The sequence below is a fragment of the Ambystoma mexicanum genome, chromosome 12 (assembly GCF_040938575.1).
Source record: "Ambystoma mexicanum isolate Mex_15411 chromosome 12, UKY_AmexF1_1, whole genome shotgun sequence".
Lineage (NCBI taxonomy): Eukaryota > Metazoa > Chordata > Amphibia > Caudata > Ambystomatidae > Ambystoma > Ambystoma mexicanum.
The window spans coordinates 467521271-467545929 of NC_090936.1; the positions used below are offsets into that span (position 1 = coordinate 467521271).

General features: G+C 50.6%; 1 protein-coding gene across 1 annotated transcript in view; it reads left to right on the forward strand.

The window, feature by feature from the left end:
- The first annotated feature begins 1776 nt into the window (after positions 1-1776).
- LOC138513675 (V-type proton ATPase 116 kDa subunit a 4-like) overlaps positions 1777-24659 on the forward strand; it is a 241387-nt gene continuing 218504 nt past the window's right edge. Inside the window, exon 1 of the mRNA XM_069628738.1 lies at positions 1777-2073. The gene's annotated coding sequence lies outside the window, so the exon portion shown is untranslated. The remainder of the gene's footprint in view (positions 2074-24659) is intronic.

Below are 24659 nucleotides of genomic sequence, written 5' to 3' on the forward strand. Positions count from 1 at the left end.
AGCCCTCAAGCCTTCATCTTTCTTGAACACATAACACCCGTGCTAGAAATACTACACTGGCTACCATTAAAACAGCTAATAAAGTTCAAGTCCATGTGCATCACGCACAGAGCAATACACAAACAAGGCGCAGAATTCCTAAGCGACAAACTACGCCTACATCAACCGACAAGAACACTGAGATCAAGCACCGACATATGCCTGAAACCAAAACCATATAACAGAAGAAAACTCGAAGGATCTGCTTTCTCTCACCAGGCACCGAAAACCTGGAATGACCTACCTAAGAATATAAGGAACACAACAAACCACCTAGCATTCAGGAAACTCCTCAAATCATGGCTCTTCACAACGTAACAACAACAGCGACGCACTAGAATGCCCACCCCATTAAAACAACGAGGAAAATAACACCAACCAGGGCCACTCTCAAAATGGACAAACCCTGAACCCAAAGAACCGACCACACATCAGACCATACGATATCATGGGAAATAGCCGCAAAAGGAGGTCTCCAGAGATTGATCACATAATCAGACCCAGACGAAAGCCCTCAAATGGCTCATCCACTCCCCCCCCCCAGACGTATCATATCCAAACCGGCAGTCGCATTTAGATAGAAAGTTTGTGAGTCCACTACACCAGCCCCAGCACCCAAGGAAGAGAATAGAAACCCAACCGACACTAATCAATCCATCAGCATTAGAACACCTACAAAGCGCGCTAGAATAGAACGGCGAGGAGCAATCAGAACACATATAGAGCGTGTTAGAACAGCACAAGGAACGCCTCACATAACCAAACCCTGACAGGCGTAACCCCTTTGCCCACCCTGATGAGATTGGGAGGATTGGCGAGCGCCAAGCTCGGACAGATCTCCGAACTTCTGTTTAAACTTCATACAACCGACTAACAAAAAACTCAGCATTTCTGCAGACTTATCTCACTCAAAAAGCTCACACAATCATCTCTCGCACAACAACCCGCACCCACTTCACAACACCGCAACAACACATAAGCAACACCAACAGCACACAAGGACTGCCATCGATCCAATACTCGCACTGAAGCTCAGCACCCGGTGTATACCGAGTTGAAGCTGCCAACAGATCGCCACTCCTCTCACTATCCTACTCCCGCTTCACCTACTAACCCATCCCACCTTCTCATTTGCAGATCCGCCAGAGCGCCTGGGGACCAACTCCGTTGGTGACGGTGCGCGGTACAAATACCTTTAACATTTAACATTTTTTCTCACCAAATGTTCTGCGAACAGAAGCACAGTAGACTACTGTAATAAAAAAAATTGTAATTATTATGATAATAATAATGTGTTGTGGGCTGGCTTGCTGTTGAAGAGTCCCAGTTTCCCACTGACGCGCTTTGTGGTTTTGTGCAAATCTTTGTCACTACGCGTCTTACGCTCGGGGTGCTTAGTCCTGGGGCATGCATGTGCTGTAGGGTGTCCCTGCTGTTGTTTATTTTTCATACACAATGAGTGGGGGTTTAGTGTGGGGCTGTGGCCTCAGGCACTCACGTGCACACTGTTGGAATGCCATCACGGTTATGACCCCAGCCCCTGTGCTGGCTTGCAAGGCCATTGCAGTGGTTTTCCATTCATCTGTACAACGAATGGCCGGGCGCAGCCCGTTGTAACTGCAAACACCCTGGGTTGTGCAAGCAAGCATGGCGGATTTGTTATTAATGATAACACACGGCCTGCATACACAATACAGGCCAGCTCAGGGCAGGCCCGCGTCCCGGGCCCCAGTGGGGACCAGATCCAGGCGAGTCTCGCCCGACTCGTCCTCTAAGAGGGCGAGAGAAAGGGCACAGGCGCTGGAGCTCGAACAGAGCCTGCTTGCCCATCAATGGGAAGGGCCGGTCCGTTCCTGTGCCCCTCCCAAACCAAAACACCCTCACTAACATCAAAAGGCTCTCGGGGGAAGCTCCTGAGACCGGCGAAGTGGCAGCAATCCCCGCTTCCTGCTCGGCCGAGCACTGCTGTCCAGAGGCTGCCCACACAAGCTGCGGCGAGAGGGAGCACTCGAGAGCACATGTTACATAGTTACGGTACGTGACGATATGGCCTGCTATCTTCTGTTATTTCATTCCTTGTTTGTAGCGTGCGGGTAGCCTCTAAGGATGCTGGGAATCCGTTTCAGTTCCATGAAGATGCAGATAATGTAAAGTAACGCTAGCTTGACAGGTGTGCAGGCTGGCGGATAGTAGCGACAGATAGATGGAGACACACGGGGCACCAGTGATTGGACGCACGTCCGATGGATGATAGTGGAGCATATATCACACATTGTGGTAGACATGGGTATGTCACAGGATAGAGATATGGAATATCGCGATGGCGTAGGGTGCATTGAAGCGCATGCGCGTGAATGACCCCCTCATGCTGCTGCCTTAAACGAGCTCCATGCGTTAGGAAAGTGCAACTGACCAAGTGGATATTGTCTGGCTGCATCTCTTAAGGGGCCAGCCTACTGTGATATAGATTTCCAGCAGTGGGATGTGGCTTCCTGGTAGCCTGCATGGGGAGATTTGTGGTGGTCTTAAAGTGAGGTCATCGTCCAGGCCTTTCATGGTATGGCCGGCTCTTGGACTCGCTAGAGAGGGAGATGGCCCAGGGCTGACTGTGCATATGTAGTTTGGGATTAGGGAACGTGGGCATTATAATTGGATGGTTTCCCTTCTGTATCATACCAGTGGATGTCTAGTCAAATGGTCGACAGACAAATGGTCGACACAATTTGGTCGACGGGTCAAATGGTCGATTTTTTTTATTTATATATATATATATATGTTTTAGGTTTTTGTTTAGGAAAAAAAAAATGTGAAAAAACAACAAACAAAAAAATTCCACCATTGGACCTGTTGACCTTTTGGTGTCGACCATTTGTCCTGTCGACCATTTATATCCGACCAAATGACCTAGAACCATACCAGTGTACAGTGCGGCTCTACTCATCAGTCCCCCTCCACCCCCCAAGTCTTTAACTTCCCAAGATGGTGTTGAAATGAGAATTGAAGCCCCTTTAGTAACTTCAAGGAAAAGGTTTAGGAGGTACTTATGGGTTGCAAGCCACAGACTTGGACTCCCTTCCCATCCCCACCTCCCCAGCTCACTCACCCTACTATTTTCAAGCTTGCACTACAAACACCAGCCAGCCTGCTGTGCGCACACACACACCCACTGAAGTGGAACCTCCCTCTTACACCTCACCAGCTCCTAACAAAAACACCATGTAAACCCTACACCGTAACCCACCAAAACATAACCCATCCTGCATACCCCCAACCCAGCCGTACTTACAGGGCACACTTTATTAGGAACTAACCATGCAGAATAACAACACCCGAGGCTAACCTCTGGCAACACACCTCCCATGCCCCAGCCCAGCTCATCTACAATCTTACCAGCACACAGAAAATGGCTAACTCAGACAAAGCCGCTCCAACGCTGCCCTTCCATCTCTTCACACTAGTACCAAGCCCCAACCTCGCCCTCACAGGACATAGTGCCAAGCGGCCGCCCAAAAGGGACAAGTCGCCCTGTACAAGACACAATCACATCCCGTTAGTGGTTACATTACAGAATGACCAGGGATGCTGGCATCGAAAGAGCCAACCAATGGTATTCATTTGATATAAGGTCAGGAAACGTCTGGCCGGCTGACACTGCTGGGTGCAATGAAAGCGGTTCTATGAAAAGAAATCTGAGGCTTTTGGTGATTGATTCATGAGTAAAACAGGCCTGGAGCTTCTATACATGGCTCAGCACTTTGAGGGCAGGTGGGAGGCCTGTATAGCTCTGAAGCACTGAGTACAGCTCTGCCATACCCCGTGCAATGAGCATCTGCCCGTGGAACTTCAGGGGGCCGTAGCTATAGAGCCAACATCCTCATTACTGTTGTCTCAAAGATATTTATTTTTATTTATTTACATAAAGGAGGAACAATGCTCTTTTGATCATAAAATAATGTACAATAGATAAATCAGATTTGATGGGAAGCAGTGAGCTTCTTACAATAGAGTGAGTTTGAGGGACATTCTGTCCAGGTTGTGGACAACCTGGACAGAAAGGTTATTTTATGTTATTTGAACTTTTAAAGCGCCTGGTCACCAGAGGTATCTTGGCGCTGAGGAGGAGTGGCGAAGGACAGCTGGCAATAAGCCACAAAGAATTAGAATAGCAGAGTCTTCCGAGATGTTCTAAAGGCTAGATGGTTGGATATAGCCTTGATCATAGGTGGAAGGTTGTTCGATACTTGGAACTGTCACCGGGGACAATACACAAGTGGACATACTTAGATTATGGACAACCAACAAAGGACATTTTTAATTGCAGGCAGGTGGTACGGCCAGCTGTGCTCGGGACGTGACCATGCTGGGTGAAGAGTGGAGGCAGAGGAAGTGAGAGACAGAGGCAGGTTGGAGTCGAGGGAAAAGTGTTAGCTAGCAGGCAGATGCGAGGTATGTTAAGAGGGTAACTCAGAGGCGAGGAGGTAGAGCTGGCCTTATGCTAGCAGTGGCCAACTAGTTATGCTTGCTGTTTAGAGAAATGTGCTTTTATTGAGTGATCTGGATTTGTGGCAAGGCAGGCTTGCATTCTTCATTTATACCAAAGATACCAGGGCCTGCCTATATGACAGAAACCTTGGGCTGGCCCCGTGCAATATTTCTACCAGGGAAAATATGCACGGAAGGAATGCATATTTGCATCGTCATCATTTTTGCACTGGCGCAACAAAATTCAACTGGGCCAGCATGCAGTTTGTGTAATATCGTCCTTGATAGCCCCCAGTATGTACTGGTTGATCACCTTGCGTGAATCACCAGGCAAGCTTTTTGAAAATAATTATGTATTCACACTTGACTATTTGGGTAGAGGAAAGTAAAATCATTCACATGTGCCAAACTGGTTTAAAAAAAGAATGCCGACAATGTCAAATTGTGTGAACTTAGCCCCGTTGGCTTGCCTGACATTGGCCAGGTCCGTTGCTCTATGCATTGGTGGGCTTCGCCCTGGCCATTGATAAGGTCCGTAGAGGCCAGCGTCAAGGTAAATTAATGAAATTGCTCCTGGGATACTGGGCGATGCAAGCGGCAGGGTGAGTGAATGACGCCAGACCCAGATATTCTTTGGAAGGCGTTAGGCCGTATTTATTGCATCACTAAATGGGACAAGGCCATGCAAGAATGACATCACATGAACTGTTCCGTTATCAATTACATACCTGAGCGTGGGGGAGTGGCCATGGCCATCGCCCCCCACTCTCCAGAAACGGGCGTGAGGGAAATAGGTGACCCTGTAAACTGGCCAGACCCCCAGTCCCGCTCCCCGTTGCATGGAACGGTGAGGACCGCTTAATCAGCTCCTGGCATGACACCTCACTGTTCCGTGCCAAATCTTGGGCCATAACATAAATCAAAAATAAATCACCCCTCCAGTGACCCAAATCGTTCAGTCCATAACTCAATTCAATGCATTGTGCCCCAACTTACTGCCACAGGGCCACTGGTGTACCTGTCAGGGACACTCCCCCTCTGGAACAGCTCTTGTGCTCGTACCTCAAGACCATCTATGGCCCACTACTATGACCTCCATCACAATCGGTCGACAGCCGTAACCCAATCGTCCCCTTAATGATGCCCCAACATTCAGTCGACAGCAGGAGCCGTCAGGGACTATCGAACTTGCTCTGCAACATTGGGATGCCCCACGCTGTGCCACGCTGTGCTTCCCTCCCTTGTCGTGCGACCCCTTGATTGCCGTACAGATACATAACCCTCAGGAATCTCGACCGATGCCCGCGGCAGAAGCCAACTGTATTTTATTTGCGCGCTCCCATCCGATTGGAACGTCTGCCACGCTCCTCTTCAGTTGTTGTGAGGCCAGCAGATTTTACCTGTCCCGGATGTCCCTCAGCCCCCTCAATCAAAGTACCCCACGAGTACCATAGCCAATACACAAGCTGTGATGTTTGGGGGAACATTCCCCTATCACAGGGTGTAATCTAGAGGTAAAAAGACAAGACAAGTTCATACATACCCCCCACCAGAACAGTAAGAGTCCTACTTGACCTTGATCTAACCAGCACTGAAACTGGAAGCCCTCACCAATGCAATAAACACAAAGTCCCTTGGCCGTCCCTCAGAACGGGGCAGCACCACCACGGGCGCACCACAGACAATCTGTATATTGGCATGGGGCAACACCCCCCATGGCCGCACTGCTGGCCCACCACTGGCATACCCGACAATGACCTGACACTGTGGTCCTTACCAAGATCCCCCTCCAGAGAACAAACATCCACGAGAAACCGCCAGTGTGCGCAAAATAAACTGAACTTACCACAATCACCCACTCGGCATCCAGTGCCCTCTGGTTCTCGAACTCCTGGCCCGTAGTTCCTACTGGCCCGAAGCTCTCACTGTAACCCCACACCTGGCAGGGATTAACAGCTGGGCACATTTATTACACTGCAAAACGAACACTCCATCACCCACACATGTGACCCATAAAAACAAACATTAAGGGCACCCATAAAAAACAAAGAATTCCTATTGTGAGCAAATCATATTGTCCATTTACATTCTGACAGGTGGTCCAGGTGGACCATACCCTATGTCCCCTCAGCAGTGCCCAGCCTCACCGCCATGCCCCCTTTGGGGGCGATACCAGGAGGCACACCACTTTGCACCGGCAAGGACAGCCTCCTGATCTCACTTCCCCTGTCCTCCCCCAGGGACCCCCACTGGTCTAAAACCTCCAAGTGAGAGGCAGTCAGCCCTCGCCACTATACCTTACAGGCACCGGGGTCCCCGGAAGGGCCAACTCAGTGACCATATGGTTCTCCCCCACCTGCCACAGGGACGCAGACCTCCCGGTCAACACAGGCACTCTGTATATTAGCATGGGGCAACACCCCCCATGGCCGCACTGCTGGCCCACCACTGGCAGGCCCACCCAGAGCCTAACACTGTGTTGCCCCAAAGAACAAACATTTACGAGATACATCAAAACTTGCCACGATTGTTGCACCCCCACAACAAACCAATACCTACGGGGGTTGGCAGGTCCCCCATAAGCCTCGGCACCACACCCCACCAACCTCCGGTGTGCTCCATCCACCAGCACCTCTGTGGTGCCATACGGTCATCCACTTGGCAACTCCAACCACATGTACTTGCGCAGTGCCCTGCGTGCCCCTACTGGGTTGCCAGGCCTGAAGTAAGCCACCGCCAGGCCCTACAGACATAAAAGCCCCAAGCCCCATGCCATATTCAAACTGTGACCGCCCACCCGACTGCCACCAGGGGGCCCGCCATACATCAAATAGGCCATAATGGCCTAACAAAAAACAGCGGCCCTTACAAACGGACTCATCCCGGGAAAAAAACTTCTACTAAAACTCGCCTATCCATGCTAAAATAACCCCACTTACTGAATTGCTCACCACTCTTACCAATGAGTTTGTGGCCCCTCAGCCGCCACACCCCCTGGGACCAATACCCAGGGGCACCCAAGCCCTTGGCCTGTCTCTAGCACCCCTCCCAGGTCCCGATCCCCAGAACCCACAGTCCCAATGGCCCAAAGCCCCTTGCCATGCTCCGACCGAATCACACACTCCGTTGGTGCTGGATCCCAGGACTGCTGCCAGGAGGCAAACCATCTACAACACAACCAGCCAGCTCGCATGAAGGGGGAGGGGGGTTGCCCTTCCACTGCCACATCCCTTGGGAACGATACACGAGGGGGACCCAGGCCCATGACGGCATCCAGTACCCCTCTGAGATCCCCCAGAGTCGGAAGCCCCTTGCCACCCTCGCACTATGAGCACCCCTCATGGTGGCTCTGGGAACCAGGACAGATGCCAGGGAGCAATCATCCGTCTAACAGGCTACCAGGAAAACATTACCCTGTCCCAACCAAACCCAGGCGCCCAACATATGCTGCCTCATTCGCCCACGTCATAGCCAGGCGCCTGTACCCCCTCCCCGGGTTTGCCCTGAGGCCAGACCTGCTCACCTTGGCCCATGGTGCCACCGTGCCAATACCTGAACTGCCTCCCCCCCTGAAAAGTGCACCAACTATAGTAAGGTGCGCACACAAATTCTAAAAAATGTATGTAAGCATTTATATATTTGTATGCGTACCTTACTATGGTTTGTGTACTATGCAAGCCATCTTTTATAAACATAGAAATGTGTAACATAGAAATATATTTATAAAAGATGGCTTGAAAAGCACAGAATTGAAGCCATCTTTTTATAAAGCTTTGCCAACGGACAAAGACGCCTCCGGCTCGGTGATCTGTGCTGTGCTCTGCAGAGCAGATAGATCACTGAGCCTGAGGCGTCTTTGACCCTCTGCGAACCCCGGGGCTGCGTGATCTAATCTGCAGATTAGATCAGGGAGTTCCAGTATCGCTGAGGGTCATTGACCTGGGGAGGGGAAACAAAGAGACCATAGCTTCCTCTTGTGACCCCTCATGTGACCCCTCAAGAGGAAGTTACAGTGACTGACAGAAGTGCCAGACAGCCACAGCGTTGCTGAAACTGTAACTTGTGGCGGGATAATGTGTCCCGCCGTGGTGTGTCCCGCTCTAGGGACAGCCGAGCAGGACACACAGCAGACCGGGATCACCTGGCTGGACAGGAGTGCTGCAGTCACGCAGCTGATCACTCGGCAGGGGTCACACTGCAGGGGTCGGGATCACCCGACAAGATACCAACACTGGGATCACCCAGCGTAAGGGCTCCTTGTCTCTGTGGTCACACAGGCCGAGTATCCAACACAGGCCGTGGTCACACGCCAGGCACACAATGGAAACTGATACGGACACAGGGTTGACTTCTGGGCCTCTGCTGCAGTGTCTGCACGTGCTCGCAGAGGCCCCTTTCCACTTATTCAAGACGAAGTCATTACTTGTGTTCTTAAAAAGGGCAACACGCCCCAGCTAAAGGGGCCACACACCACACTCCCCTTTACCATAACCAAACAAAACAAAAACAGCAATACTGGTCCTGTAACCAAGCCCACAATTTTGGTGCATTCCGGTCTGCACACTAGTACTATTAACCATGTACCTAACCACAGCAAACTTTCGTGCTTTCCAGTCCGCGCACCCACACGGTTAACATTTTCAGAAGACCCCACAACCCGCTTGGATCCCAGCAACCCTATATGCCTGGATCAAACTGTCCATCTCGGAAAATCATGCTCCGGTCTCCCCACATTTGCTGAAGACGCCCCTGGTCACTCCTCTGGTTGCAGGACAGAAAAAATATCTCCTTGTCGTCGTCATCCTCAACATAGTCAAACTGCCTTCTTTGTTGTTCTGCCAGCTGGCTCACAACTGTTTTGGGTGGTTTCCTTCCCGGTGCTTGTCTCATAACTTCCTTTGAGGCACTCCTTGCTGCTGGCCCCACAGGGCTGGTTGGTGATGGGCTGGGCAGACCCTTGCGAAATGAGGGCATAACGTTGCGCCCGTCTTCTTTCGTGACCACTCCCCTTTTCTGGCCGGATTACTTCCCTGCCATTTGCTCACAACACAAACCTCCTCCAGTTTCACCCATTGCAAGGGGGCTTCCAGCTTGAGCTGCTGCCTGGAGATGTCCATGGCAGAGGCACGTACCTCTGCCAACTGCTGGGAGCATCCCAATTCTAGGATTCTGTCCAAGGTTAGGCCTGGCTCCCTGAGGACCTGCTTCCGCTGTTTAGCAGAGATGCAGTCATAAATTATCTGAGCCCTAATCTGGTCATCCTTAAAGTTGCAGAGAGTGCAGGAAAGCTCGATGTTCCGAAGCTTGCCATGAAACGCATCTAAGCTTTCCCCTTCCTCTCGTCTTGCGCATCTCATCCTTAACCGTTCATAGTCACGGTTGATCGTGGGCATAAAGTATTCATTCAGTGTGGCAATGGCTACGGAATATGTTCGTTCCCTGGGCCGCAAAGTCTTGAACAGTTTTTGGACTGTGGGCCTGCTGAGTATAGCAAAGTTGGCAGTTTCTCCCTTTTCTTGTTCTCAACTGCCTCAAAATACAGTTCGAGGTTCTCCACCCACGCCGTCCAATTGGGCCCTACCACATCAAAAGCGTACAGTAGCGCAAGCTATCCATTCTGTCAATACGCCCCTTGCGTATCATTCTCTTCAGACCCCATGATGGGTGCTTGATGTTGCACTGTGTCTTGCCACACGGGGGCGCACAAGCACTCCCCGGGAGCCGCTACCATGTGGTGTCCACTCGCTCGAACAAGAGTATGACCTCATTCGCCACAACCTCCTGGCTTCCTGAGCTCCTCACATGTGACCACTTCAACTGGATGTCCCTGAAGTCCTCTGCTGCTTGAGCCGGCGGAGCGCAATCACCCACAGCGCCCATGCGCCAAGATCATGCCTGCACCTGTCCTTATGACTGGACGCCCACCAGGAAGGACACATTCTTAGCAACCCTCCAGGGTTTCTCCCACATGGAGCACAGTGGAACTCGCCGCTGGGCGGCCCGGTTGTGTGTCTGTATGGGGAGCCCTTTCTCCCGCTTGCCTGCTCCGGCCTGGAGGGGAATCACCGTTGGGCGCCCCGGGTACAGCTGATGAGGGACACAGGCACCCACGTGTGTTTTGCCTTCCCCTTAATCCGGGGACTGCTGGCAGAACACAGGTCACTCGGGTCCAAGGGCACCGCCTTGGCCTCTAGACTCATGCTGTCGAAATACTGGGACGCCACAATGCAGTGTGTGATGTCAGTTAGCCAGTCGAAATGAAGGGCTGTCGGTGATACAGTATGTATGAAATCACAACGTCAATTACATACACATGCGAGTACAAATAAGCATATGCACAGTTTGTGGAGTCGAAGCCGGGGGTGCTGTTGGGGGGCCTCCTTTGCGCCCCCCAACTTCCTATGACTGTCGAGATGCGATGTTTAGCGCCTCGGTGGTCTTATTTCCGAAATCAGCTGCAAGGCACTTGTTCCACCGCTGCATCTTGATGTGGAAACACAGGGTCATGCATAGGGTGAAGGCAATTATGCCCGAGGGCTGGCGGCAGTCACTGAAGCAGGAACTCCCGCAATAACGTGCATACAGCACCTGGGCGGAAACACATCGCCGACAATGGGAAGGTAACTCTTGCTTTGCTGGATGTGGGAGCGCTTGATTTGCATACCCAGAAGCCCGTGGCCGAGAGCTCTGGCAGGCACCGCACCGTAACAGACGGAGTTAGTAGGCAAAACAGGGTTACACATGACTGCGGGGCTCGGTAGACGCGGCTATCGACCCACTCCTGCCCATCACCCTTACTCCCTCTTTTCTTTTCCCGTTTCTCCCCCAATGTCAGGCATAGGCCTATTTCTCAGTTTGGGGATTGCTTCAACAACCCCTCTTCCCACCCTGGGATCTTGTCCTTCTAGTTTCTAATTTACCTGGTTTTCCCATCCCATGCCTTTTACTGAGCCTCTCAACCTTCCTCGCCACTTTCCCTGCCAGCTGCTGCCCGATTGAGCCTGTGAACTACCCAATGCTCGAATATCGAGGTGGTCGCCTAGCCTGTGAGCTATCCCCACTACTGAGCCCGGAGGAAGCCTCTTCCTGAGGCTGTGAGCTGTCGCCCTCCTGTACCTGGTCCCTATTGAGACTTTGAGCTGGCCCCACACTGAGCCCGAGAGCTGGCCAGCTCCGGAGCCTGTCAGCTGCCCCCTACTGAGCATGTGACCAGTCTCCCTATTGAGGCCGTAACCTGCCCCCTTCCTGAGCCTGAGATCTGCCCCCTTCACGAGCCTGTGTGAGCCGCCCGTCTTGATAATGTGAGCTGCTCGCCCCTTGAGCTTGTGCCCTCTCTCTAGTGAGCCTGGTTGCTGTCCACCACTGAGCTTGCGAGCCCACCTCTTAGCACGAGAGTTGCCCCAATCGTGAGTATGTGAGCTGCCTGAGCCTGTGAGCTGCCCCAGTGCTGAGCCTGTGAGCTGCCGGCATCCTAAAACTGTGAGCTGCCCCCTGATAAACATGTGTCCTGTCCCCAAACTGAGCATGTGAGCAGCCCCCCTAATGAGTCTGGGACCAGCTCCCTTCCTGAGCCTGTGAGCTTCTCTCTTGCTGAGTCTGTGAGCTACACATATCCTAAGTCTGTGACCTACCCCTCCTGAGCCTGTGAGGTGCTGGCCTCCTAAGTCTGTGATCTGCCCCTCCTGAGCCTGTGAGTTGCCCCCGTCTTGAGTCTGTGAGCTGCTCACCTCCTAACAGTGCCTTAAGTGGCACTGCTAAATGAGCCGGGGCTCATCAAGGGGGCGTGGCCTAACGGCAGGGGTGGGGGCCGCCTGCTGGCCTGTTAGATCACGCCCCCTTGACGAGCCCCAGCTCAATGGGCTACTGGCACCCTTGCCAGGCAGCCTTCTGTAGAGATCGCACCCTCTCCCATGGGAGGGGCAGCGTCACCATTAAGGCTGAAAGGGTGAGGCCACTGGAAGCTGAGGCCTTTTTCCTAAAGAATGGAAAGGAAGGAAGGAAAATAGAATAGAACTCCCCCACCCAGGACTGAGCTGGGAAGAGGGAGAAAATAATCCAAGGCGGATATAAAATAAAGACAGGTTGAAAAAGACAGTTGAAGAGTGGGAGGAGAGAGAAGGAAAGGAGAAAGTATTAGCTGTGACGGGCTCATTGCCTCGAGCGTCCCACTAGGGGCAGAATCCAGCTAATGGCGCCAGGCAGTGTGTGGGGATTCTCCCAAGAAGAAGAATCCAACGGGGCTGAGCTGCTGAGGTCAGGGGCGGCTCGCCCCACCCCAGGCCCAGTGAAATCCATGGACGCCAGTAGCTGCCTGGGCCAACTAAGAACAGCCCGGCCCAGGCCGCGTGTGCGTGACGGCCCATACCAGGCTACCCGGCCGTGCCCCCAAAGGCCCGCCTCATGACCAGTGAGGCGGGCCCTTCAGTGAAGTCCCCCTGCGCTGCATATGCTAGGTGCAGCCCGGGAGGTGAATGCATGTGAGCGGTGAAGCCCGCTCCACCTAGGAGAAATAGTCCTGGGTTGGTCTCGCTGGTCAACCTGGGTGAAGAAGAGAAGGTGGTATGAATTCTCCAGCTGCTCTGTTGAGCGGCCTGGGTGAAGAAAGCCCTGGGCCAGCCCACAGGAGCCGTCCGGGTGAAGGCAGAGGCTCGCGATGTATTGCAGAGGGGGCAGGCCGGAATCCCGACAAGGCAACAGGCACAGAGTTGGGGTCGTCGGCATCTCCATTGTCATGGGGATGCTGCCAGAACTAAAATGGCTGCGGGGAGCGCAGTAGTGAGCGTTGTGGCATCCCAATGACAATGGGGAGGCCGCTGAAGTCAAAATTGCGCCATGGGCGCAGCAGTGATGTCAGGAGGGCCCACCCAGAATATAAAAAACAATGCCCCCCAGCCAACGGGCATATCCCGAAAAATGATAACATTACAGCAGGTACAGCAGTCAATGCGGGTGGGCCCCCCAGCCAACGGGGCCCACCCGGAAGATCAAGAAGGAACGCAGGGCGTGGTGGTGTAGGTGGTCAGACCCCCACTCATGCAAGGATCACAGTTCTTGCCCCCTTGCTCCGTCATCTCAATCCCCACATAAAAAGCTAGTACAGCTAATATTTGCGTTACCCATGATGAACACTCTAATCTTATCCTCTTATCAGAATTTTGTGATTCTGTTGTCATTTGTGGGCAGGAGTGTGGCCGCAGTGTGCATGATACAGTCAATAAATCACCCTCTTCTGAATGCTTCGTCAAAATGTCAAGTGACAAAGCTCAGGGTTCGGCAATGGTTTAAGGGGGACCTTGCATGATCATCCAAGAATTCATGAGATATGGGCCTCATTACGAGTCTGCCGGTCCGGATACAATGGTACCGGTAAGCTTACCGGTACCGTTGTATCGGACTGGCAAACTCTGAGTTGTGCTCGCGGGTGCCTTTCATTCTGCCAGGTCTGCCCTGGCGGAATGAAAGGCACCCGCGAGTACAGCAAGCCGGTAGCACCGGCACGGTAATGAAGCGTGCCGGTGCTACAGGCATCCCCATTCCCATTGAGGCCTATGGGGCTCAAATGGGAATGGGGATCTACCGGCTCCGGCACCCGCCAAAGGGCAATTACCAGGTCCGGCGGGGCCAGAATACCCCGGTAATTGCCCATTTGCGGGTGCCAGACTTTCTTGCCGGTTTGGAGGTAGCCTTGCCGGTTTCACCGGCAAGGCTACCTCCAACCTTGTAATGAGGCTAAATTTTAACCCGGGTGGCAAGATGGTTTCCTACCAATGGTAAATGTTTTCCAGCCCATTTCTTTAATTTACTATACTAATGAATTCTGGGAGCTGTAGTTTTGGTTTACATCAATTGAACACATTGGGCTTAAGCATCTGATACCAATGATTTATAAAGGGAAATGAAAGCCCAGGCCTGTAGGAGTGGTGTGCCTTTACAGGGGGGTCGCGTGGTCCCCTTATGTATAAAGCATTTTCTTTCACCTTTGAGCTTTTCAACCTATCTTTGTCAAATGAGTATGCGGAGGGTGTAGCCATTTTATATGGGGGCTTCTGATCGTATCCCAGATCACAATATTGGAGAATCGGGGTAACCTAAGGCTTTGTTGAATATGGGAAGCCTAGCAGTGTCTGCCAATGTGTTCTTGTTGAAAATACCTTCCTCCACCTCCTCCAATGTCTTCTCACCATTCCCTAATCTCTCTCCTTCATCTCACTTGCTCTCTGCCTGGGGTTCGCTCCAGTTGCCACACTTTTGTTTTTCTTGTTTCCCCTCTCTGGAAGTGTTTTAAGTTTCTTGAAAGGGTCTCTAAAGGCCGTCCCGCTCTCTCTCGTCTAGAGGAAGCAAGATGCTCCCTAGCGTAGGCATTCCTACTCACCAGGATGGTATCTACTGATTGTTTACCATCACTGTCTAGTTTCTGCCCTGCTAGTCGTGAAGACTTGAAGGTAACCACCTTTTCCATCTAATCTCCCTGTGGGGGCTTACTAGGTGTGATCTACTCTATCTTTGAGTTAGCTCTAACGGCTAAAGGAGGCTGTGCCTTCCAAAAACCCAAGTTCCACTCTATCTTCCACCTTTCATGCCCTGATGTTCCTCTCCCTGTGTCTCACTATTACTCTGACCCTCCTCCCGCCACTCTACTCTCTGCAACTCCACCCATCCGGAGACTCACGGTTCCTGGGACCTCCTCCTCTTTCCCTCCAATGTCTCGCTCACTTTTGCTTTCACTCTCTACATCCACCCTTCGAAGTTACTCCTCTACTACTCTCCCCTCTCCACTCCAACTCTCACCTCACCACTCTATTGGTACGCATCCCTCTCTGCACCCCTATTTCTTCCCCTCACCACTCCACACTCCACTACCACCCTCCCCTCTCCACTCCACTAATAATCCACCTTTCCTTCTGCTCATTCACCTCCCATTCCACTCCCTCTGTCACATTCCACCCACTAGCGAGTCTCCACTCCACAGATCCATTACGTTTTGCTCCATTTATTTTGTTGTTGCTAAATTGCAAGTCCGACACACTATTTTGGCCGATTTTGCTGGTTTTTTCCCACAATCAGCAGGGGAAGTCATCTGCAAGCACCCTTCAATTCCACCCCCTTACTATATACCTTACCCCAACTTACCATCTACCTGTTCGTAGTAAAAAAAAAAGGCAGATAACAAGGAGTGTCCTGGGAGACTCTCTGCCAGACATGAGTCCTGGTTACAAGAGCCTTACCCAGAGTCTTTAGCTCACTATCTTTCACAGAGAAGAAATATCCCAAACATATCAGTCTTTGTCCTGCCCTGTGGCAGTCCAGCACCGAAATGCCAGGCAATTCTCCTCTGAACAAGAGTACCAACAGCAACCCCAGACACGTGTTTCGGTCTCTTTGAACCTCATCAGTAGGGTGTAGCTGTGCCTCTATAAGAATAGTGAGCAAGGGGTCCACGTCTGGATACCCCTAGTAACTTAGGGTGAGACCCAAAGTTACTTGAAATATGCAGATAACAAGGGGGGTCCTGGGAGACTCTCTGCCAGACATGAGTCCTGGTTACAAGAGCTTTACCCAGAGTCTTTAGCTCACTATCTTTTACAAAGAAGAAATATCCCAAACATATCAGTCTTTGTCCTGCCCTGGGGCAGTCCAGCACCGAAATGCTAGGCAATTCTCCTCTGAACAAGAGTACCAACAGCAACCCCAAACACGTGTTTCGGTCTGGTTGAACCTCATCAGTAGAGTGTAGCTGTGCCTCTCTAAGAATAGTGAGCAAGGGGTCCACGTCTGGATTCCCCTAGTAACTTAGGGTGAGACCCAAAGTTACTTGAAATATGCAGATAACAGGGGGGTCCTGGGAGACTCTCTGCCAGACATGAGTCCTGGTTACAAGAGCTTTACCCAGAGTCTTTAGCTCACTATCTTTTACAAAGAAGAAATATCCCAAACATATCAGTCTTTGTCCTGCCCTGGGGCAGTCCAGCACCGAAATGCCAGGCAATTCTCCTCTGAACAAGAGTACCAACAGCAACCCCAGACACGTGTTTCGGTCTCTTTGAACCTCATCAGTAGGGTGTAGCTGTGCCTCTATAAGAATAGTGAGCAAGGGGTCCACGTCTGGATACCCCTAGTAACTTAGGGTGAGACCCAAAGTTACTTGAAATATGCAGATAACAAGGGGGGTCCTGGGAGACTCTCTGCCAGACATGAGTCCTGGTTACAAGAGCTTTACCCAGAGTCTTTAGCTCACTATCTTTTACAAAGAAGAAATATCCCAAACATATCAGTCTTTGTCCTGCCCTGGGGCAGTCCAGCACCGAAATGCTAGGCAATTCTCCTCTGAACAAGAGTACCAACAGCAACCCCAAACACGTGTTTCGGTCTGGTTGAACCTCATCAGTAGAGTGTAGCTGTGCCTCTCTAAGAATAGTGAGCAAGGGGTCCACGTCTGGATTCCCCTAGTAACTTAGGGTGAGACCCAAAGTTACTTGAAATATGCAGATAACAGGGGGGTCGTGGGAGACTCTCTGCCAGACATGAGTCCTGGTTACAAGAGCCTTACCCAGAGTCTTTAGCTCACTATCTTTCACAGAGAAGAAATATCCCAAACATATCAGTCTTTGTCCTGCCCTGGGGCAGTCCAGCACCGAAATGCTAGGCAATTCTCCTCTGAACAAGAGTACCAACAGCAACCCCAGACACGTGTTTCGGTCTGGTTGAACCTCATCAGTAGGGTGTAGCTGTGCCTCTCTAAGAATAGTGAGCAAGGGGTCCACGTCTGGATTCCCCTAGTAATTTAGGGTGAGACCCAAAGTTACTTGAAATATGCAGATAACAAGGGGTGTCCTGGTAGACTCTCTGCCAGACACGAGTACTGGTTACAAGAGCCTTACCCAGAGTATTTAGCTCACAATCTTTCACAGAGAAGAAATATCCCAAACATATCAGTGTTTGTCCTGCACTGGGGCAGTCTAGCACCGAAATGCTAGGCAATTGTCCTCTGAACAAGAGTACCAACAGCAACCCCAGACACATGTTTCGGTCTGGTTGAACCTCATCAGTAGGGTGTAGCTGTGCCTCTATAAGAATAGTGAGCAAGGGGTCCACGTCTGGATTCCCCTAGTAATTTAGGGTGAGAGCCAAAGTTACTTGAAATATGCAAATAACAAGGGGGGTCCTGGGAGACTCTCTGCCAGACATGAGTCCTGGTTACAAGAGCCTTACCCAAAGTCTTTAGCTCACTATCTTTCACAGAGAAGAAATATCCCAAACATATCAGTCTTTGTCCTGCCCTGGGGCAGTCCAGCACCGAATGCTAGGCAATTCTCCTCTGAACAAGAGTACCAACAGCAACCCCAGAAACTTGTTTCGGTCTGGTTGAACCTCATCAGTAGGGTGTAGCTGTGCCTCTCTAAGAATAGTAAGCAAGGGGTCCACGTCTGGATTCCCATAGTAACTTAGGGTGAGACCCAAAGTTACTTGAAATATGCAGATAACAAGGGGGGTCCTGGGAGACTTTCTGCCAGCCATGAGTCCTGGTTACAAGAGCCTTACCCAGAGTCTTTAGCTCACTATCTTTCACAGAGAAGAAATATCCCAAACATATCAGTCTTTGTCCTGCCCTGGGGCAGTCCAGCACCGAAATGCTAGGCAATTCTCCTCTGAACAAGAGTACCAACAGCAACCCCAGACACGTGTTTCGGTCTGGTTGAACCTCATCAGTAGGGTGTAGCTGTGCCTCTCTAAGAATAGTGAGCAAGGGGTCCACATCTGGATTCGCCTAGTAACTTAGGGTGAGACCCAAAGTTACTTGAAATATGCAGATAACAAGGGGGGTCCTGGGAGACTCTCTGCCAGACATGAGCCCTGGTTACAAGAGCCTTACCCAGAGTCTTTAGCTCACTATCTTTCACAGAGAAGAAATATCCCAAACATATTAGTCTTTGTCCTGCCCTGGGGCAGTCCAGCACTGAAATGCTAGGCAATTCTCCTCTGAACAAGAGTACCAACAGCAACCCCACACACGTGTTTCGGTCTGGTTGAACCTCATCAGTAGGGTGTAGCTGTGCCTCTCCAAGAATAGTGAGCAAGGGGTCCACGTCTGGATTCCCCTAGTAACTTAGGATGAGACACAAAGTTACTTGAAATATGCAGATAATAAGGGGGGTCATGGGAGACTCTCTGCCAGACATGAGTCCTGGTTACAAGAGCTTTACCCAGAGTCTTTAGCTCACTATCTTTCACAGAGAAGAAATATCCCAAACATATCAGTCTTTGTCCTGCCCTGGGGCATTCCAGCACCGAAATGCTAGGCAATTCTCCTCTGAACAAGAGTACCAACAGCAACCCCAGACACATGTTTCGGTCTGGTTGAACCTCATCAGTAGGGTGTAGCTGTGCCTCTCTAAGAATAGTGAGCAAGGGGTCCTCGTCTGGATTCCCCTAGTAACTTAGGGTGAGACCCAAAGTTACTTGAAACATGCAGATAACAAGTGGGGTCCTGGGAGACTTTCTGCCAGACATGAGTCCTGGTTACAAGAGCCTTACCCAGAGTCTTTAGCTCACTATCTTTCACAGAGAAGAAATATCCCAAACATATCAGTCTTTGTCCTGCCCCGGGGCATTCCAGCACCGAAATGCTAGGCAATTCTCCTCTGAACAAGAGTACCAACAGCAACCCCAGGCACATGTTTCGGTCTGGTTGAACCTCATCAGTGGGGTCTAGCTGTGCCTCTCTAAGAATAGTGAGCAAGGGGTCCTCGTCTGGATTCCCCTAGTAACTTAGGGTGAGACCCAAAGTTACTTGAAATATGCAGATAACAAGTGGGGTCCTGGGAGACTTTCTGCCAGACATGAGTCCTGGTTACAAGAGCCTTACCCAGAGTCTTTAGCTCACTATCTTTCACAGAGAAGAAATATCCCAAACATATCAGTCTTTGTCCTTCCCTGGGGCAGTCCAGCACCGAAATGATAGGCAATTCTCCTCTGAACAAGAGTACCAACAGCAACCCCAGACACGTGTTTCGGTCTGGTTGAACCTCATCAGTAGGGTGTAGCTGTGCCTCTCTAAGAATAGTGAGCAAGGGGTCCACGTCTGGATTCCCCTAGTAACTTAGGGTGAGACCCAAAGTTACTTGAAATATGCAGATAACAAGGGGGGTCCTGGGAGACTCTCTGCCAGACATGAGTCCTGGTTACAATAGCCTTACCCAGAGTCTTTAGCTCACTATCTTTCACAGAGAAGAAATATCCCAAACATATCAGTCTTTGTCCTGCCCTGGGGCAGTCCAGCACCGAAATGCTAGGCAATTCTCCTCTGAACAAGAGTACCAACAGCAGCCCCTGACACGTGTTTCGGTCTGGTTGAACCTCATCAGTAGGGTGTAGCTGTGCCTCTCTAAGAATAGTGAGCAAGGGCTCCACGTCTGGATTCCCCTAGTAACTTAGGGTGAGACCCAAAGTTACTTGAAATATGCAGATAAGAGGGGGGGGTCGTAGGAGACTCTCTGCCAGACATGAGTCCTGGTTACAAGAGCCTTACCCAGAGTCTTTAGCTCACTATCTTTCACAGAGAAGAAATATCCCAAACATATCAGTCTTTGTCCTGCCCTGGGGCATTCCAGCACCGAAATGCTAGGCAATTCTCCTCTGAACAAGAGTACCAACAGCAACCCCAGACACATGTTTCGGTCTGGTTGAACCTCATCAGTAGGGTGTAGCTGTGCCTCTCTAAGAATAGTGAGCAAGGGGTCCTCGTCTGGATTCCCCTAGTAACTTAGGGTGAGACCCAAAGTTACTTGAAATATGCAGATAACAAGAGGGGTCCTGGGAGACTTTCTGCCAGACATGAGTCCTGGTTACAAGAGCCTTACCCAGAGTCTTTAGCTCACTATCTTTCACAGAGAAGAAATATCCCAAACATATCAGTCTTTGTCCTGCCCTGGGGCAGTCCAGCACCGAAATGATAGGCAATTCTCCTCTGAACAAGAGTACCAACAGCAACCCCAGACACGTGTTTTGGTCTGGTTGAACCTCATCAGTAGGGTGTAGCTGTGCCTCTCTAAGAATAGTGAGCAAGGGGTCCACGTCTGGATTCCCCTAGTAACTTAGGGTGAGACCCAAAGTTACTTGAAATATGCAGATAACAAGGGGGGTCCTGGGAGACTCTCTGCCAGACATGAGTCCTGGTTACAATAGCCTTACCCAGAGTCTTTAGCTCACTATCTTTCACAGAGAAGAAATATCCCAAACATATCTGTCTTTGTCCTGCCCTGGGGCAGTCCAGCACCGAAATGCTAGGCAATTCTCCTCTAAACAAGAGTACCAACAGCAGCCCCAGACACGTGTTTCGGTCTGGTTGAACCTCATCAGTAGGGTGTAGCTGTGCCTCTCTAAGAATAGTGAGCAAGGGGTCCACGTCTGGATTCCCCTAGTAACTTAGGGTGAGACCCAAAGTTACTTGAAATATGCAGATAAGAGGGGGGGGGGTCGTAGGAGACTCTCTGCCAGACATGAGTCCTGGTTACAAGAGCCTTACCCAGAGTCTTTAGCTCACTATCTTTCACAGAGAAGAAATATCCCAAACATATCAGTCTTTGTCCTGCTCTGGGGCAGTCCAGCACCGAAATGCTAGGCAATTCTCCTCTGAACAAGAGTACCAACAGCAACCCCAGACACGTGTTTCGGTCTGGTTGAACCTCATCAGTAGGGTGTAGCTGTGCCTCTCTAAGAATAGTGAGCAAGGGGTCCATGTCTGGATTCCCCTAGTAACTTAGGGTGAGACCCAAAGTTACTTGAAATATGCATATAACAAGGGGGGTCCTGGGAGACTCTCTGCCAGACATGAGTCCTGGTTACAATAGCCTTACCCAGAGTCTTTAGCTCACTATCTTTCACAGAGAAGAAATATCCCAAACATATCTGTCTTTGTCCTGCCCTGGGGCAGTCCAGCACCGAAATGCTAGGCAATTCTCCCCTAAACAAGAGTACCAACAGCAGCCCCAGACACGTGTTTCGGTCTGGTTGAACCTCATCAGTAGGGTGTAGCTGTGCCTCTCTAAGAATAGTGAGCAAGGGGTCCACGTCTGGATTCCCCTAGTAACTTAGGGTGAGACCCAAAGTTACTTGAAATATGCAGATAAGAGGGGGGGGGTCATAGGAGACTCTCTGCCAGACATGAGTCCTGGTTACAAGAGCCTTACCCAGAGTCTTTAGCTCACTATCTTTCACAGAGAAGAAATATCCCAAACATATCAGTCTTTGTCCTGCTCTGGGGCAGTCCAGCACCGAAATGCTAGGCAATTCTCCTCTGAACAAGAGTACCAACAGCAACCCCAGACACGTGTTTCGGTCTGGTTGAACCTCATCAGTAGGGTGTAGCTGTGCCTCTATAGTGAGCAAGGGGTCCACGTCTGGATTCGCCTAGTAACTTAGGGTGAGACCCAAAGTTACTTGAAATATGCAGATAACAAGGGGGGTCCTGGGAGACTCTCTGCCAGACATGAGCCCTGGTTACAAGAGCCTTACCCAGAGTCTTTAGCTCACTATCTTTTATCAGAGAAGAAATATCCCAAACATATCAGTCTTTGTCCTGCCCTGGGGCAGTCCAGCACCGAAATGCTAGGCAATTCTCCTCTGAACAAGAGTACCAACAGCAACCCCAGACACGTGTTTCGGTCTGGTTGAACCTCATCAGTAGGGTGTAGCTGTGCCTCTCTAAGAATAGTGAGCAAGGGGTCCACGTCTGGATTCCCCTAGTAATTTAGGGTGAGACCCAAAGTTACTCGAAATATGCAGATAACAAGGGGGGTCCTGGGAGACACTCTGCCAGACATGAGTCCTGGTTACAAGAGCCTTACCCAGAGTTTTTAGCTCACTATCTTTCACAGAGAAGAAATATCCCAAACATATCACTCTTTGTCCTGCCCTGGGGCAGTCCAGCACCGAAATGCTAAGCAATTCTCCTCTGAACAACAGTACCAACAGCAACCCCAGACACGTGTTTCGGTCTGGTTGAACCTCATCTGACCATTGACCCCTTGCTCCCTTTTCTTAGAGAGGCACAGCTACACCCTACTGATGAGGTTCAACCAGACCGAAACAGGTGTCTGGGGTTGCTGTTGGTACTCTTGTTCAGAGGAGAATTGCCTAGCATTTCGGTGCTGGACTGACCCAGGGCAGGGCAAAGACTGATATGTTTAGGATATTTCTCCTCTTGAAAGATAGTGAGCTAAAGACTCTGGGTAAGGCTCTTGTAACCAGGACTCATGTCTGGCAGAGAGTCTCCCAGGACCCCCCTAGTTATTTGTAAAAAAAAAAAAGGGCACCAATAAATGCAGCTAAAATGAATTTCAGTGAAGTAGCAATTCAGCAAAAGTGTGTAATACCCACTTCAGCCTCACACACTTTGCACGCACAGTCACGAAAGAGTTCCACTTTTTCTCACCAACCAATACCGCACATTCTCTGAAACTCACTTCGACACTCCTAACCACCATCCTTCCTTCTTCTGATCACTTGGTCTGACACCTCCTCCTTCCCTGACCTCACCTGAACAAACCACACCATAATGATTCCTGTCCCCAACTTTATCCTCCCCTCCTTCTTCCATTGGTCCTATCACCAGGGACAATCCCGCACTGTCTGCCCCACCAGGGAGCTGTTACAGACATCAGAATACATAAAACTGTGACTAATTGCCACCACTTTTGCATTGTGGGTCCCACTGTGCGCGGCTAATGGTGACCCACATTGGAAAATGTTCTGTTCATGTCAAAGAGATTAGCTGTGGCTGATTGAAAGGTAAGAATTTGAGTGTCGCTTGATTTCATGTCAGGGCGCTGCTCAGCATCAGTAATGAAATAGTCCATGTTAGAGAGCTGTCCTGCGGATGCTTGATCGTGGCGCATGCTGATGTAAGCTAGCGGCTTGCAGCGTTACTTGCAGCTGCATGTGGTCACAGCAGCTCTGCATGGCGGTTTCGTTCACCCCGTGTATGAAGAGATGTGGTGACTGGAGCTCAATGTCTGGAGGCTCTGGTGGGCTGTCATGTCGCTGATGGTCCGGCTAGACTGTTAATGGATGCTGTGGCCTCCAATGAAAAGAAAGAATCTGGTCAGCATCTTCATGAAGAGTTGTGAGGTGATTAACAGTGGTACTTCGGAAGCACATATAGACACTTAGCGAGGGGATAGGAACTGAGACCCTCCAAACTGCTACCTCTGCCTTGTGGGGTGAGAATGGTTCTGGCGTCCACCCTGATAAGCCTCCCACCCTAGGTTGAGAGGGGTCCCAATGCCCTTTTGACAAGGTCAGTCTACTGACCTTGTCACACACCTCCACCCTTTCTCCCAAGTGCTCCTCGCCCCGGGTCCGCTCGCTACCTGGGGATATCAGCATAAGAATTTGACATTTTCTTGTTTGGTCCCAGCCCTATGCCCAAGTCCGAAGGAGTATGGCTGTAGGACCAAGAACCATCTCAGAATTAGGTGCTTGGTGTCTTTATTTCTCGCCATCCAGACCAACAGGCATGATCAGTGATAAGCTTAAACTGGATCCTGTGAGGTAGTACCTTTAGCTAAATAAGGCCCACTTTATCGCTCAACACTCTCGTTTTACCACTGGGTCGTTTCTTTTGCGGGGGAAGAGTTTTCTGCTGATGCCCTCTCTTCTCCATCCTGTACCTGTGACAATACAATGCACAGACCAATGGATGAGGTATCTGTTTGTAAGATGAATTATTTGATTAAATGTGACATAACCAGCAGAGGGCTCTTACGGAGAGTGTTCCTTGGGCAATCAAAGGCTTCTTGGGCCATTGTACCCATCAGATGGTGTTAGGGTGACTTTTGACTAGTTTTACGATTAGCGGTCCGGCTTCCTCCAAAGAAGTTGGGATTAACCTCAGATTATAGCCTACAGAACCAAGAAAGGCAAAGACATCCCTCTTGGCAATTGATTTTGAGGCTTTTTGCATGGCTTCTACCTTATAATTGTTATTTTTATAATGAGCTTAATAACATATTGGTTTCTAAGCACAGGATGGGGATTTGAACCTGTGTTGTGCTGCGTTGTCTTGCTTCCAAGACACACATGTTGCCCCTGAGCTATCCCCCCTCACCTTAACTTGTTGGGGTAGCACTTGTCAATTTCTC